The 16199-nt window shown below is 32.5% G+C and overlaps 1 pseudogene; it reads right to left on the reverse strand.

Moving 5' to 3' along the window:
* Positions 1 to 13236, reverse strand: part of LOC149560471 (4-hydroxy-3-methylbut-2-en-1-yl diphosphate synthase (ferredoxin), chloroplastic-like) — a 28097-nt pseudogene extending 14861 nt beyond the window's left edge.
* Positions 13237 to 16199: the final 2963 nt, after the last annotated feature.

A 16199-nucleotide genomic window follows, 5' to 3' on the forward strand; every position in this document is an offset into this window, starting at 1 on the left:
ATTTTAAATTAGCATTGTGAAGTTGAGTTTTCTATATTAGTATCTTGATAGTCCTCTTCAAAGACATATATCTACCATTTTTAAAATAACTTTTGATCTACTTAACCAAATGGAAAATAAATTACATAATATTGTTCTACAATTGATTCTATACACTTTTTAAAAAGTCAATTTTAGATTTTTTTTTTATGCAAGTCATGTCCATGGCATGAAAAGGTACCAAAATTTTAAGATGGATTTAATTCAAAAAATTATAGAAAACAAATACTAGTCAGAAAATTATGTATTTAGAAAATTATGAAAAATACACAACTTATAGATCTCACTCTTACCTATCATCCTACCAAAGGGTTTTTCAAAATACTAAATATAACTATATATTTTGTTGAGCACATGGAAATAACTATGTTATGTTTTTCACCAAAAAAAGGAACATTTTTTCATGCACATAGGATTTGACCCTCTTAATCTTATTCATTTAAATTAAACCTTAGTGGTTTAGAAACTAGATTTGGGGTACTACAATTGTCAAGTTTTGTGCATTTTCTCATTTTGAGCGCACAACCCTCCAATGGATCTTTGATGATTAGGTTTAACTAATTTTTTTTAAAAAGTGTCCATTTATATCCCCTTTTTGTGCACCATCTCGGTGCACACACCCCATGATCATGTGTATTTTTCTATAATTACAAAAGATGGTAAAGAAGAAATAGAAGACGTTCCTATAGAAGTTGTAGATTTGTTGGGTGATTTCATCGATATTGTATCCAATAATTTTCCTGATGAATTATCACTAGTAAGGAAGATTAGTCATGAGATGGACTTGATTCTAGGAGCTAGTTTCCCAAATAAGGTAGCACAGAGAAAGACACTGGAGTAGAAAGTGAAGAGTTGAATAGCCAAGTATACGAGTTGTTGTAGAAGGGGTTGATGCAAGAAAGTCTAAGTCCATGTGTTGTGCCAATGATATTAGTGCAAAAAAAGAATGTAGAATGAATAATGTGTACATATTCTAGGGTCATCAATAAAATCACAATCAAATATGGATTTCTCTTTTCAATAATGGATGATATTATGGATTCTTTTAAGAGAGCTAGATGTATTTTTAAAAGATGGACCTGATGGGTGGATATCACTAGATTTAGATCATAGAAGGAGATGAATAGAAGAGATCCTTTAGTACAAAAGAAGGATTGTATGATTTCTTAGTCATGCCTTTTGGGCTAGCCAATGCATAGAGAAATTTCATGCGGCTCATGAATTAGGTATTAAAAGAATTTTTGGGTAAGTTTTTCATTGTTTATCTCAATGATACTTTGATCTTCAATAAGAAATTGGAGGAGAATATAAATGTGTATTTGTAGGGTGCTTGGGAAGTTAAGGAAAGGGAAATTGTTGATCAATTTGACAAAGTGTAGTTTTGTGAAGGAATTTGTACATCTAGGATTTGTAGTTTTAACAAAAGTTCTAAAAATGGACCTAGAGAAATTGAAGTCTATCCTTGAACAAGCTACTCCAAGGAGTGCTACCAAAGTAAGATATTTTTATGGTTTAGATAAAATTTTAAAAAAAAATTATCAAGATTCTTTGATGTGTCTATTGACCCTTCTCTAAAATAATGAGAGGGCATGGGAAGGAGTTCAAGTGGACTACATAAGAAGATAATATTTTTGAATTATTAAAAAAAAAAAGTTATAGAATAACCTATTTTAAAACTTTTGGGTTTTGATAAAGTATTTGAAATAAACTTTGATGCTAGTGGTACTACAATAGGAGTTTTTTTAAGCCAAGAAGGTAGACCTATTTCTTATTTTAGTGAGAAGTTAAATGATTTCTAATTTTTTTTAAAAAAAATTTACGATCAATAATTTTATGCTATAGATTAGGCATTGAAGAAGTGGAGACGCTATCTTCTTCCTAATGAGGTTTTTTAATATAGTGATCATCAAGCTTTGTAATATTTGAATAGTCAAGGAATGTTGAATTAGAGGCATTTGAAATGGGTTGAACTTTTGTAGAGTTACACATTTATTATGAAACACATGAATGCAAAGTCTAATAAGGTTTATATTCTCTTGGTAGGAGACAACATTTCCTAATAGAGTTGCAGATTGAGGTTGTTGGGTTCAAGGAGCTCAAGAGTTTTATCCAAAGGATCTTGATTTTGGAGAAGCTTGGAAAGCTTGTATCAAACCTATTACTCTAGATAGAATGAAGTCATTGAATTTCAACATCCAAGATGGTATTCTATTACAAAGGAGTCAATGTGCATTCCAAGGATTTTTGTGAGGGATAATCTCATCAAGAAGAGGCATTGCAAATGGTTGGCTTGACATTTTGGTTGACATAAAACCATTTCCCTGATTAGTGGTAATTATTACTATCCATAGTTGCAACAAGATGTCAAGAAGTTTCTAGACTTGTAGAGTATGTCAAATAAAAAAAGGGGCAAAGAAGAATACAAGGTTGTATCAACCAATACTTGTACTAGAGAAGTCATGGGAGGATATTAATGTGGATTTTGTTCTTGGTTTACCAAAGACTTAGTGAGGTCATGATTCAATTTTTTTGGTGGTTGACATGCTTTCAAATATGACATATTTTATTCCTTTCATGAGGAGTAATGATGTTGGTCATGTGGCATAATTATTTTTCAGGGAAGTTGCAAGACTATATGTTCTACCAAAGAGAACAGTTTCAAATTGAGAAACCAAGTTTGTTAGTCATTTCTATTGCACATTGTGGAAGAATTTAAATAAATATTTAAATTTCATCACATCACATCATCCATGACAAATGGATGAAGATGTTTGGTTGGAGATAAGCCAATGGGATGGGATTTGATTTTACCATGGGTAGAATTTGCATATAATAATTATGTCAACAAGAACACTAGTAAATCATCATTCCAAGTTGTGTATGAAAGTAGTCCAAGAAATTATTTTGAATTGAAGAAGTTGGCAAAAGGGGAGATAAGTAGTATTGAAACTGGGGATTTTACAAATAATTTAAAGAACATCCACGAGGAGGTAAGGAAGCAAATTACCTAGATGAATACATAATACAAGGCTAAGGAAAATAAGAAAATGAGGCATGAGTAATTTCAAGTTGAGAAGAAAGTCATGGTTCACTTGAGGAAGGAACGATTTCTAGTATGAACATATAATAAGTTAAAAATGAAGAAGTTTTGACCATGTAACATATTGAAGAAACATGACTCAAGAAATGCCTACAAAGTAGAGTTTCTTAGTGAGATGAATATTTGGAACTGATAGGTATTATGAAAGGGTTGTTGAAGATGGGTTTTAATAAGATCAACGGAGTATTGGGTGGGTGCAAGAAGTTGAGTCCAAGTTTTGGGCAAAATGTGCAATTGCTTTTCTTATATTTTAATTTTATGGTCACTTGATGTCCAAAATTGAGGCACATCAAAATTGAGTCTTAGAAAACTACACTATTAGAAAATGTAGTTCTTAGAGTCTAGTTTTCAAACATGTAATTTTTTGGAATACTCACATGGTATAAATTATATGTTGATAGGCATGTTCAAAAACCACTTTTATGTATGACCACCCTTTTTTGAAGCAAAAAAATGAATATTTTTTATTCCTTTTGGGAAAATAAACCTAACAAACCAAAGATTGATGAGATTATTTTTCCTTATTTTTATTGAATATACTTTTAAAATTTTATTTAAATGACCATAAAGTGGAATTTAAAAACCTCTAATGTACAACAACCATAATTTGATGAAAACTTCACCTTTTTCCTCATTTTTTAAATATTGAAAAATATTCTATGTAGATTAGTGAAATATAATTCATTTTTAAACAAACATAAAATCAAAAAATTATTAAAATTTTAGTTTACCATACTTTTGAAGTTTAGGTACTAATTTGCCTTAATAAATATTGTGAAAATACTAAAGTTATATCACTATAAAATTTACAAGTTTATAAAGTAGACAAAGAGTACTGTAATGAGTTTTTTTGTCAAAAAAATCATTCAAAAAGTCCTCCAAAAAATTACAATATGGTAGAAAATTTCATGTTCTTGTGCCTTAGCCAAATTTCTGTTGGCATATTCCAACAACTACTTTAGCTATAAAAGAAATTGAGGATATATTGGATAGTCACATTGGCATAAGCATAAGAAACTGTTGGAAGAATTAATAAACTCTCATATGTCATTGATCTATTACAAAAAAAATTGTTGAACCATTACAACCACAATTGTAGTGTCTATGTAAAAAAATCATTCAATTAAACATGCATCTAGTTCAGCTGCCTTACAACCTATCTTCTCTCAGTCCACATATGAATTAAATATTTTTCTCCTAATCCACATATAAGTTCTTTCATTAGCTATACGTAATTTATATATAGAGATCATGTAATTTGTTTTGTGTGTGGTTAGATCAATAACATATATGGATTTTTTTTCTATTTGTTGTAATAGTTGATTGATTTGTTGTCACCATGTTCATTTTAGATTGTTTCTCTAATTTTTCAATATGGTATCGATTCACATGTTATGTCATAGAAATTGGTTTAAATTGTTTAAGAGAAAATAGGCGAGGCAGTTGAACTGGATGCATGTTTAATTGAATGAGTGTTTTACACAAAGACTACAATTTTGGTTTTAATAGATTAGTGATGTGGGAGAGTTTATTAATTCTTCCAACACAAAGACTATAGTTTTGGTTGTAATAGATCAGTGATGTGGGAGAGTTTATAAATTCTTCCAACACTCCCACATAATTTCTACTAATAATGCCTCTTTATGTGGGAGAAATTATTACAAGAATGAATTCAAATAACTATTTCCCATAATTCAAATAATATGGGTCTGGGCATTAAGCCTTCTTAGGTACCGATTTACAACATAAAATTTTGGTTCCCCTTATCACCATTACTTTGTTCCTTTTGTAATTATAGGGTGAATGCACAAAGTTGGGTCGCAATTCCGCGGAAGTCAAATCTGCGAAATGAGACCTCTTAGAAATGGGTACTCGATTTTAAAAAATGGGCACCCATTTTCGGCTCGGATGCCCGACCCTAAATTTAAAAAATGGGCACCCGTTATTTTTAAAAATCAGGTACACATTTTTTATTTTCAAAAAATGGGTACCCGTTTCTCAAAAAATTAAAAATTTGAATTTTTAAAAAATGGGCACCCATTTAAAAAAAAAAAAAAAAACAGGTACCCATTTTAAAAATTCATTTTTTTAAGTTTTCGGCCGATTTTACATGGCACTTTTAGCTTTTCAAAATGGGTACCCATTTTTTGTAATTCAAATAATGGGTGCCCGTTTCTTACAACATGAGGCAGGATTTTTTTTTCCTGCCTCAGATTTTGGTTTGGGACAGGCTTGGTGAGCCCAAGCCAATGCCTTGGCCTATCAAGATTTGGCTAAGGCATTGAACTGACAAATTCATACCTTGCCATAATTTTTAGAGGGTCTTCCCGATTAAATTTTTTTACGAAATAAAAATCCATTAGAGCTCTCACTATCTTGATTTCAGAAATATAAATTTTATAGAGTTGTGATTTTATTTACTATTTTATTATTATTTTTTCATCAAAGGTGGTACCTAAATGTAAAATAGCAACGTTCACTAAAACTTTAATAACTTTTTTATTTTATATTTTTTCTTAAATTAATTTATATGTCATCAATCTACATTCAATTCTTTTGAAGTTTTAAAAAAAAAATTGAAAAAAGTGAAATTTTGATCAAATTATGGTGTCTGTACATGAGAGGTTTTAAAATTTTCATTTATAGCCAATTAAAAATTAATAATAATAATAATATTCATTAAAAAATTCAAGAAAAATATTCTCATCAATCTTTGGTGTGTTAGGTAACTCCATTTAAAAGGATTCACAAAAATTCATTCATTTGTGTCAAATTATGGTGTCTGTACATGAGCGTGGTATGGTCCTGAAACAAGCATTTTGAAAAGGTAGTTTTTAAAGATCCATACCAAAAAAATAATCTATCATATGGTTATACAAATAAATTACATATTCAAAAAGAAGATTCCAGGCACTACAATTTTTATTTTTGAAATTTTTTTATATTTAATCTCTAAATGGTTCAAATTTTGGCATCAATTGACAAAATATTTCAAAAACAGGAAAAACACTTCCACTTTTTGGCCAAAAGTGAGACCCAACTTCTTGCACTCACCCTATATATGTTTGGGTTTTTAATTGGTTCACCCATAACCATTTGGAATTTCTCCCAACTAATGCAATTTCTTTTACTTTAGGTTTTTCCTCCAAGCAAGTGGTTTTTGCTTACCACAAACCCTTTATACTTTGCACAAATAATGTTCCATTCATGGGGAAACCAACTCTAAACTTTTCTCCTCCATAGTAAATATTAAGTCTATATGAAAAACAACCCATCTACCAAGACACATGGGTACCCAGTTGTTGTGCTCACGAGTTCTTTAGGAATTTTTTTAGATACATGGTTCATCAATAAGGCAAAAAATATTTTAAGGTGTCAAATACTATTGATAATGTACTCCTTGCAAAAAAAATAGTTACAACATCATAATGAACTTCTATCTGATCAAATTCTTAATTGTAGCCTATGGTGCTATCAAACTCCAAATTAATCTTCTCTATGGCAACTAGCTTGGTCTCCTCTGATGGGAATTGATGAAGACTTTAGTTACTTCATACTCAACACAATAATAATTCATTTCTTTTCAATAGAAAACAAAGAAGAATGTAGATACATAGACAAGAATGATTTTAAATTGAGTATTGTACACCAAAAAACAAATCATAACCGACAAATCATAGTACACTTTGATACAATATTGAAAAAGTAGATACAAAGTTTAACAAGAACATGATTATGTCAAATTAATAAAATATATGTTTTTTTTCTATCTGTTTTAGTAGTTCATTGATCTCTTATCATGATGTTGTTTTTAGATTTGTTCTCTACTTTTTCAATAGGAACATGACATATGAATAGTATCTCATCAAATGGAAAGGATGACTAGTAGAAGATTCATCATGGTTAACAAGGGAGGAGATTAATCATCTTAGATTTCCTTTGAACACCTGAGACATGATAAGGTTACTTCTCAAATTACTAAGGTTGCAATCTCCCACCTAGAGACTGATCAAGCTCCACACTAAACAAAAATCTCGCACTTGGAGACTAATCCTATAGTTATGTTGCTACTCCATGAGACTCCCACAAGATCAAACCACCCTGGACTCTGCTATTCTTTTATTCTATCCAGTCTAGAAGAGCAACCAAAGATGAAGAGGTTCATCTTCTCCCTTGTCACTACCTTTGTAAACATATTCGTTGGATTTTCATCTGTATGTATCTTGTCCAACTTTAACTATCCATCATCCAAAATAGAGTAAATGAAATGGTACCACAACTATATGTGCTTTGTCTTTGAATGCAGAGTTGAATTCTTTGCAAAATGAATGGCACTCTAACTATCTATAAACAAATAATTATCTTTCTAAGGGTTTCCCAATTCTTCAAAGAACTAAAGCCATATCATCTCCTTGGCTGCCTCTATAGCACCAACGTACTTTTCCTTTATAGTGGATAAATCATTAACCTTTTGTAACCTAGAAACTTAGTTCACTACTGCTCCACTAATAGTAAATACACAACCTGTAGTACTCTGCCTGGTATCAATATCCCCTACCAAATATGAGTCAACATATCTTTCTAAATCAATAGTAGAGCCCCCAAAATGTAAACACTTACTCGAAGTTCCTCTCAAATATCTGAGAATCCATTTACCTGCATTCCAATTCTCAATCCCTAGTGACTCATATACCTGCTTATGACTCCCACTACATGTGTAATATCTGGCCTTGTATATACTATAGCATGCATCAAGCTTACTATAGCTAAAGCATAAGGTACCTTGGACATCTTATCCTCCTTTTCTTGTGTCTTGAGACACATCTCCTTAGTCAACTTCAAATGACTAGGTAAAATTGTGGTGACAGCTTTAGCATTCTCCATAAAGAAACGTTGCAACACCTTCACAATATAATTAGCCTAAGATAATGTCAATTTTTTGTTCTTCCTATCTTTGCAAATCTTCATACTAAGGATTTTTTTTGGTGCCTCCAGATCCTTCATAGAAAATGCATGTGCTAACTGACATTTCAAGCCCTTAGTGTGATCCATGTTAGACCTAGCTACAAGCATATCATCAACATATAAACATACAATACTATAGTTTTCATCATCCAACCTCTTAAAATAAATACAATGATCTGAATGACACCTACTATACCCATGCTCATGCATAAAACTGTCAAATTTTAGATACCATTGCTGAGGTGCTTGCTTTAAGCCATATAAGCTTTCTGTCAATCTACACACTAAGTTCTCCTTAACTTTGACCTCAAATCCCTGTGGTTGTGCCATATATATCTCTTCATCCAAATCACCATGAATAAAGGTTGTTTTAACATTAAGCTACTTCAAATGCAAATCTTCAATAGCCATAATATTTAAAACAATATAGATAGAAGTCATTTTTACAATAGGAGAGAATATCTCATCAAAATCAATACCTTTTTTTGTCCAAATCCTTTTAAAACTAACTTGGCCTTAAATATTTTCTTACCTCCATCCTCTTCTTTCAACTTGTAAACCCATTTATTTTGTAAAGCCTGTTTACTTGCAGGCAACTTGCATAAATCCCATGTCTTATTTTTCAGCAAGGAGTCCATTTTGTTTGCCATTGCAGACTCCCATTGAATCTTAGTATCCACCTATATAGCTTCATCATAACATTTTGGTTTACTAGCATTAGTTAGTAAAATAAAGTATGAAGAAGGAGAAAATATTTTTGGAGATATACTTAGCCTTGTTGATCATCTAACATTCACTATTGTGTGTGGTATTTGTTCTTGCAGTTGTTGCACATCATGAGGAAGTGCTAGAACATCATCTAGCATTACATAATCAACTTCTTTCTTCTGATGTTGCTATAATAGATCTTTGTACAACACTTTTTCACTGAATATGACATCCCTACTTCTTACAATTTTACAATTCAAAATCCCAAAGCCTATAACCAAATTCATCAATGTCATATCTAACAAATACACATTTCTTTGACTTAGCTTCCAGCTTGGTTCTATTTTTAGAATCTATATGAGAAGATGCTTCATAATCAAAGGTTTTGAGAAAACAATAACTCACCTTCTTACTAGTCCATGCTTCCTCTAAAATACCACAGCCAAAAGGAGTAGAGGGACCTCTATTTATCAAATATAAAATAGTATTAACAGTCTATTCTCACATGTTTAAGAGAAATCTAGCATGTAACCTCATGCTCCATTATTGTCATGTTCATGCATTCAACCACACCATTTTTCTGTGGAGTCCTTGGAACAATTTTCTACCTATGAATACCATTAGTGGAGCAATAATCTTCAAATTCATGACTACAATACTCACCACCATTATCATATTTAAAACATTATAATTTCTTACCAGTCTTATTTTCAACCAAGCATTTCTATTTCTTAAAAGTTTGAAATACATCAGATTTCCAAGGAAATAAACCAATAGTTTTCTAGTTGCGTCATCAATAAATTTAACATAATAATGAGAGCTACCAAGGGTAGATACTTGAGCTGGTCCCTATACATCTGTATGCACAAGCTCTAATTTCTAACTTTTATTTTCTTTCCCAATCTTCACAAAATTTACTCTCTTTCATTTTTCATAAACAAAACTTTCACAAAAATCCCTATTGACACATTTCAAACCTGGTAAAACTTTCTTTGAATGAAGTAGTTTCATACCTTTCTCACTCATGTGCCCAAGTCTATTGTGCCATAATGCTTTATTAGAATCTACAACAACTAATTGTTCTCCTTGCTCAACGACAACAACTATTCTTGAACATTCATTCTTCTATGAAACAATCAAAGTAGAAGGAACAATATGACCTATACAAAGATATAAGGTGCCTACTTTTGCACCTTTTTCTACTACAAGGGAACCTTTTGAAATCTTCCAATTTTTATCATTAAAAGTAACTACACAACCCTCATCACAGAGTTGCCCTATTGAAATTAAATTTCTACTTAGTGTTGGAACATGTCTTACCTCATGTAGTAGCCAATGATTACCATTCTGCAACTTAATCTTAACTTTTTCCTTTCCAAAAATTTCTCAGGGTTCATTATCCCCCAAATAAATAAGTCCGAAATCCTCTTGGACATAATCAATGAAATAATCTCTATGAGGTGTTGTATGAAATGAAGCACTAGAATCTAAAACCCATGGGTCATCAATACTTTCTAAAGAAAGAAGAAAAGCATCGCATTTGGATTTGTTAATTACCACATTTGCCTCCTTGTTCCCTTCTGGTTTATCTCCTTCATTTTTCTTTTGAGTCTAGTAATCTTTCTTCTTATGCCCTTGTTTCCCATAGTACCAACAATCATTTGGTCCTCTCGATTAAGACTAACAACATGGGTGTAAGGGCAATCATGCATCACCCAAAAATACTTATGTTTTTGTCTTCTTAACAAGAGGTTTTTTAGTACATAGATGTTATTTTTAGAAACATACTATTTTTAGTAAGTTTTTCATTTGGGCTCTAAATGTTTTGATTTCCTAGGTAGAAGATCATCTTAAATATGTCAACTTGCCAGTTGAGTTTTGTTTCCATATCATATGTATGGTGAAGTAATTGATAACTTTCAATGTAAATTTTTGGTATAGGCTAAATTTGTTTGTCAAAAAATAATATATACAAATGAAATAAATGACCTCATAGTTATTCATCTAAGAGAAATGACGTTCACATATTTGGTGATAAACCCAACTAATCAACTAGAGTGCCTTTGTAAATTTATATGCACAGGAAAATGATCATATGAAGTACAATAGAAATTACATGTATTTAGATCCAGCTTAAGGAAGTATCCCAATGCATTACCAATAGATGCATAAGATATCTTACAAAAACCATACAAGAAGATAGTTGAGTATCACCTTAATCAGACATAATAATAGACTCATTTAATAGACTAAATGAGGTAATCAAAAGATAAAGATGGAGTTGTTAGGGACCCAAATTTGAATAAAAAATAACCAAAATGGTATTAGAGTCTTTGACTTAGAGGTAAAAATAATATAGCATATAACCCATGGATCTTGATCTTACCTTACATAATAGAAACCATTCCTTTCAAATCTATACAACTTAGCCACTATTTTCTGCAACAAACTAAATCTATACAATTCAAGTGCTTTCTCTTAAAGAATGGCTTTATAAACTAAATGCTAACCTAAACCCATGATATACATTCTTGAGGTGAAGGAATAGAATTTTTGAACTTCACTCAAAATCACATTAGGTATACCATCAAGATGGTTACATAGTAGATCTAGAAAGGAGCCTTAAGGCCAAGAAAGACAACATGAACTCAAAAGCCACTCAACTCATGAGAATTCAATTATTTTTCTTCAAAGATATGGGTGCACCTAAAAAATTAATTTATTTCCAAAAATAAGGATAACTATAAGTATATTGCAATCATGGGAGTTCTTTGAAGTAGGGGAGTAGAGCAAGAAGTCAAATTAAACTTAAAAGAGATGTGAAAGCCATGAAGAAGTTTTTGATATACATTATCTTTATGTGTGTTTGTGTGTGTGTGTGTTTAATTATAAATCTAAATATGATCTAAATGTAAAATGTGGAGAAAGTAAAATAAATAGTAAAATGTTGTTTTGATTAAGAAGATAGAATTATAAGATGAATTTAAGTTGTATTTTGAATAATAGTGTGTTTTTTATAATAACAAATAAGATATTTTTTGTTGAGGAATTGGTTCATTTTTATTGAATATAAATATTAGAGATGACAATATTTTATGGTTTTCAAATGGTACTAGGATTGTTTACCTTAGATATAAGTTATTTTCAAATAAGAATAAGATAGTGTTCTAATAATGAAAGTTAGTTTTTTCTTGGACATGTATAAATACCACAATTATGTTATAGTGGAATATTTAAACAATTAATTTTAGGACGTATGAGTTATTAGATGTTTTGATATGATGAGTGTCTAAAAATTCACATCTTGAAACCTTAATTAGAAATAAATAATAGTGTAGTTAAGGTTGCTAAAAAGGGGGGTAAAAATGAGACACAAAATACATACAATATTTCATTCAATTGCTACACACACAAAATTTAAATGCACAACTATTGAACTTGCTTGCTAATAGGTTCTTTTTTTAATACTAAAGCAACCATGACTAGGGGGTTGGTCCTTAAGTAGAAAATAATGATAAACCCATTATTAGCAGACAACCAACACATCCACAACCCCAATAGATAATATAATAAATACATCCCCACAAAACTTATATAGCCATATAAAGTACTTATTAAGCACAAAACTAGTAGTGCCCATAGAATTATCCAACATTTATACGAAATAAAAATATTCCTAATGCTACTAGTAAAGTTTTTAAAAATATGAAAGGCAAGAAAGCCAACATAGGGCTAGTCTAGAAGAATAGTAGTTGGGTTGTATCCCAGTGGATCCACAACTCTAAAATTAAAGGATAGTAAACAAAGGAATTAATTTTATGCCACATCCTCCCCCAACCTTGAATGGAGGATCCTTGTCTAGTCATCCACCATAAATTCATAATGTTTCTCTAATTCTCAACCTTCTAAAGACTCATCTTCTTTTCTCCTACTACAAGAGTTGCACCATAGTTGTTGATGCATGCATAACCTTCACAAAACAATTGGTGGGCATGTTGAAACTCTCATCCAAAGAGGAAAATTTGATTTTCATGGACTTGATATCATTTTTGACTTCATCCATTGCATTTTCTACCTCCAAGAACCCAACACAATTTCCCTTAGGCTTGCCAACATCTTGGACCTACATTAGGGTAGGCTTACAATTTTTTTTTTCCTTTTTTCATAGCACATGTTGGGGATTTAGCCACTATAGGGGAGGTATCTTTCATGGTAGTGGCAATAGGGGAGGCAACAGAGGTGAACTCCACATTGTTAATAGTGAAGCTCATAGACACATGGGTGGAATCCAAGCTCAGATATTTCTTCATCTTTTCATCCTCTTCATCTAAGTCCAAAGTCTCATCTTCTTCCTCATCCTCCTTGACATAGTGATTCCTAACATCTTTCTCTTTTTTCCTGGTCTTGTTTTTCTTGGCACTCATAGTAGACCTCAAAACTTATTCAGGTTATATCCATTCTCTTATTATACATATAGATGTTTACACCCTGCCTTACTCTTTTCCATTATACTTGACTTCCTATGGACACCCTTATGCTCCTCTTTATACTTCATCAATTCAACATCCATATGGGCTTCAATTTTAGGTTTGTTAACATTAACCTCGGACCTAACAATGTCTTTTCATTTTTATTTTTTTTGGGGGTCCCAGAAGGGGTAGAAGATAGGGAAGACCAAGGGGTTGGGGCTACAAAATAATTCTCTCCAATGACTCTAGGTGGGTTAGGAAGATATTGGAAATCTTGCATGAGAATACAATGAGAAGGGAACAAAGATTAATGCAAATTATAATGATAAAAAGTGATCCTCTAATGCAAAGTAAAAAAGTTGTTCTCCTTCCTCTTCCTAACATGCATCACAATGACATCTAAATCATGCAACAAAAAGAACATGATGGAATTAATATCGTGGTGTCCAATGTGATTTAGTAAGGGGAAATGGTAATAATAATAGACACCAAACCTACCTTTAAGAGTGATATACTTCATTATCAAGAGACATACCTCTCCCCACAACTCTAAAAGAACCTCCCAATTGTACCCACGTCTACATCTAGCATGGGATTCGTCTTTCTTTAAAAATCTATTGAGACTAGTTTCATCCAAGATCTTGATCACTTTTTGCCACTTCCTTTAGTAGATAGAGTAGTGGCCATGGTGATCACCTCCTCATTGACTTAAAAATTTATGCCATTAATTGTACCCCTCGTGTCATTCCATGAATTGATTATTTGGGTAGAGAAGATTTTTCATGCCCTCCCATTGAATCCATGAAAGGGAGAATGCTCCCCTCCATAGTTTTCATCGATCTATAATGGGTTTTCCATGTGTAATCCTCAATTTTTGGAGGATCAATCTTCTTTATGTCACCAACCATCTCCATCTCTTGCTCAAAAACATCCAAGAACTCCATATTGATAGAGTTTAAAAACTTTCTTGACAAAAACTCTTTTTGTAGAGATAGCTAATAATGGATATGTTGGAGTAATTAGATATTTCCTAATCAACTCTAGTTTTCATAAGCTAAATTTTAGGCATCTAATAATTTTAATTCTTATATTAATTATAATGATGCAACCCAAGTTAGACATTTTTAGAGTTTTGATCTCCTTTATAAGGATGATCTCTATTTGTAATGAACCGATTCGCTTTTGATAATAGTAATTTATCTTTTTACTCATCAAAATGTCTCATATGTGAATCTAGGAATTCTAGCCTCCATAACTTTTGCTTCTCTCTTTCTATGATAGATGTTTGCATGCAGGTGATTCTTGGGAGCTGTGGGGTTGATCTTTCATCAACTTCAATATGGTATCAGAGCACTAGATCTTCATGCCCCTATTCTATTTTTGAGAGATTTGGCATCAATTTTTAGAGCTGTGGCTTTCAGAAAATTTTGTATTGGATTTGGGGAGAACCTATTTTTTGGAACACTGTGAGCCCAAACAAATATCACCATTGAGCTCAGAGTGCTGAAAAACTCCCATTTCCAAATAAAATACATCCAATTTGAACATTGCTGAAATTTGATGCAAAGTTTTTTTGGCCATATTAACCTGGGCATGCAAATCGATGCACTGATTTTTTTTAATAATTTTGAGGTGATAATTTTTGGTTTGTCTGTTTATGTTTACAAACAAAATTCTTGCATGCACAAGAGAGGCGTTGGAGTTTTTAAGAAAAAGAAAGGAGTTTTTTCAAGTTTCGCAGGTACCTTATGTACTCTATGGGCCCCTTCTATCACATTATCAAGCCCCACACGCTTCACAAGGAGGGCTCCTAGACTTGCGTGCACATGCAAGTAGTCAACTCTAGTGCAAATTGATGCTCCTTCCGATGCCCGTGGCTATACAGCCACGAAAATGCACTTTCTTTACATTGCTTTTTCTAACTTTTTAAAAAATTAAATAAGTCCTCTCCTTCGTATGGAAGTGCATTGTAGTGGCTGTATGGACATTGCCCCCTCCGATGTGGGTTGTGCTTTTGGATGCATTTCCTAACACATGCAGATGTGATTGCAGGATTTGACTTGGACACTCCACACGGGTATTGGGCCCTATGATCAGCTTGACACAATTTTTTAGTTGGCCCCTATGAGCTTCGTTTCTTACGTCATCCATCTTTGTGCACTCACTACTCATTGTTATCTTTAATTTGGTGATTGCTGCCAATTTTATTGACTGCCCCATGCATTTTTGAAGGGTGTGTTTGAGGCATCTTTTAACGTGGATATCTTGTACCTTTGTCCACATGGCCCACCTGCTTATGCTCCAATTCTCTTGATGGGGCTTTTTTTACCCCATGTTTTGTGTTTATTTACATGTGGACGGTGATTGGTGGAGAGTTTTTCTTGGAGCGCAACATTTCTTGGGAGTTTTTGGTCCACGCAAACAAACTCGCTCACGACTAGAACACCTCCATTCAATATTAATGTCCTTGGTACATGCATTGGGCACTTTCTCCTTCTAGCAAGTATTTTGTTTCGTCGTTTCCTATGATTTTTGGTCCTGTGAATGTGACCTTAACATGAGATTTATGGATCCACATGCTTTTAGCAGTTTTGGTTCATCTTATGTTTTGGAGCTCTTTTGAGGCCTCTCCTACACTTGGTATGCCTCCCAAGAGGCTCAACCTTTTTTGATGGGTTCCGCTATGATAGTTGGGCTTGAAGCAGCTTATTGTTTGGAGATTTCCATATGCACCCATTTTTGATTGGTGAAGTGGCTTTTTTGTGAGAGCTACGTGTTGGTTGGGCATATTTGATTCCGGCAACCATGATTTGACTTGGGAAACCGTGACCCGGCATCTCTCAAGCAATTTGATAGGGATCTTTTGATCATTGCAGGACTACGATTGGTTTGAGAAAATGTGGACATCTTTGGAAATA

The sequence above is a fragment of the Cupressus sempervirens genome, chromosome 4, assembly GCF_028749045.1.
Source record: "Cupressus sempervirens isolate cs-2001-9-10 chromosome 4, ASM2874904v1, whole genome shotgun sequence".
Classification (NCBI taxonomy): Eukaryota; Viridiplantae; Streptophyta; class Pinopsida; order Cupressales; family Cupressaceae; genus Cupressus; species Cupressus sempervirens.